Here is a 2,525-nt window from a genome sequence, read left to right as displayed (position 1 = left end):
GTACATATAGATGATGAGGTTGATGCATGTATTACCAGAGCTAGCTCAGTGTTTGGAACACTCTCAAAGAAACAGCCTTTTGCTCATATATATTTATTACCTGTTTATATAGTTTAGATACTAGATCCCTATCAGAGATATTTAATTCATTTTTTTCCATTTGACCACTTCCCTTCTTATCCTAATTGCATTAATTTTGTTTATGCAAACCCTTTTAATTTCATATAATCTGAAGATCACCTGGCAAGATAATGTACCAGATAATGAGTTCCTTTCTTAAGCTGAACTGGTTAATATTTAAACAGAGCACAACTCTAGTGGGCTGGCCACATTGTTTGAATAGTAAATGCATGTTTGCCTAAAAGACTATTTTATAGAGAACTCACACAAGGCAAGCACTCACATTGTGGTCAGAAGAAGTGATACAAGGACACTCTCAAGGTCTCTCTGAAGAACTTTGGAATCAATTGTGAGACATGGGAAAAACTGGCAAAGAACCACCCAGCATGGTGCGCTCGCATCAAAAATGGTACTTTGCTCTATGAGCAAAACAGAATTGCAGTAGCTTTAAAGAAAGGCAAGATGCTCAAATTCAGAGATATCTCCATTCCAAATGTTCATATGGACTATTTGTGTTGAACTTTGGTAAAGTCTTCAGAGTTCATATTGGTCTGATCCGCCATATGCCATTTTGGTCCTCTTCAAGAACAAAGGACAACAATCAACTAACTCCTATAATCATATGGTCTCTCATTTTCTCTGTATTTTTAATACATTCAAAGCTTTCAAGGTATTCATTGTAAATTTGCCCTCTAGGGTGCTTTCTGCCACTGTCTTTTCCCATTGTGCCTCACTCTCAGAAAATTTTCAATTATGGCAGGTGTCAGAGAGGACACATGCTCCATGATTGGACACCCCACTTACCACTGATCAATACCTGATCTTGTTGACACTTGCTTCTTTCTTTCTTTCTTTCTTTCTTTCTTTCTTTCTTTCTTTCTTTCTTTCTTTCTTTCTTTCTTTCTTTCTTTCTTTCTTTCTTTCTTTCTTTCTTTCTTTCTTTCTTTCTTTCTTTTCCTGGAAATCTCTCTAGGTCAAAACTCTCTGTCTCCTACAGGTTGCCTTCTGGGTCTCCTACTCTCCCTCACCCGGACAAATAGTTTACTTAATATTTGAAGGCCTTTCTTCTGATGACTTGCAGAAGTTGTTTTTGAATTTAAGTGTTAAATTTAAACACTCTGTCTTGGAATTTACAGCCTTGGATTATTATCTGGAGTCTATCTGTGAATTCTTTCAATTGTGTTGGAAGGAATGTTTTCATTTTTGTTTTCACTCTATCTTCAGAGTAAATATCTTTTTGTGAAAGCTAAATGATGATAAGTGGTTAAATGGAACTGGGACACTGAGTACATTGGCTCCTTATAGTGAGAGGAGAACAGCAGAAGTAATGAATTTAACTGATGGAAATAGAGAAAAAAGATCCTGAAAGCCTGAGGGGCTGATGTAGCAGCCTGACTGTGGGATACTGAATTTACTCACTACACCTAATTGCCTTTCCCCTTTCCCTCAGGACTATGACCAGTGGGAAAGCTCCCTTGTGATGTTCTGCCATACCAGTCCCATGCTTTATACATGATTATGCTTCTGGATGAAACTCATTGCTTATTTCCCTGGTGGCTCAATCAATGGGGCTCCTATTCAAAATTTTATTTTTCCAAAGCACTCTTTCCATCTTTTCTCTTACTTTCCTTCCTCCATTTTTGTTGATCCTTAAGAAAACTTTTATAAATAGTCCTCTTTTGCCTTTTTTCATAATAGCTACCTTGCTCAATTACCTTGGATTACTATCAATAGCTTTCTACTAGAGTTCCAAAACAAATAGAACCTGTTCTGCTATTGTCTACCAGGGCATTCATTTCAGGTAGAATACAGTTACAAGGCCCTGTATTTTTCTTGCTTCTTTGTCTTCCACAAAAAGGATTTTGGAGTAGATACTATTTTACAAGCTTCCTCCTTTCTTTAATTTTTCTGTCCCTATTCCTTTGTATCCATGTATATACTATAATTTTATTTCTGCACCATCATTTCCAGAAGCTGTACAAAACCCTCCTAGTTACATCATCCATTGTGAACGTTTTGGTTTTTGAAATAGAAATAGTAAAAATTGTCAAGATTTTGTTCTGTAAAAGTTATTTCCCTTCCTGTAAAACCAATTAACCAACAAAGCCAAAACAAAAAACAAAACAAAAAAAAAACCCAAAAAAAAACCCTAACCAAATGAACCAATTACTTCATATAAGAGTTATTGAGAGGGATTTCCCCCCCTCATTTTGATATGAAAGAAATACCAGAAGAAGCTATTCAGTCTTGAGGTTACAACTTATACACATGTTATTTAGCTAGTATTACAAGAAAAAAAAACCACACTTGAGAAAGGGTCTGTACTGAGGAATTTCCTCTAAAGGAAATAGATGTATATACTCTTTCGTTTTAACCAGACCACATGTCTTATCAGACTGAACTGG

This window comes from Dromiciops gliroides, chromosome 3 (assembly GCF_019393635.1).
Source record: "Dromiciops gliroides isolate mDroGli1 chromosome 3, mDroGli1.pri, whole genome shotgun sequence".
In the NCBI taxonomy this organism is placed as follows: Eukaryota; Metazoa; Chordata; class Mammalia; order Microbiotheria; family Microbiotheriidae; genus Dromiciops; species Dromiciops gliroides.
Note: the sequence above shows the minus strand (reverse complement) of the source record.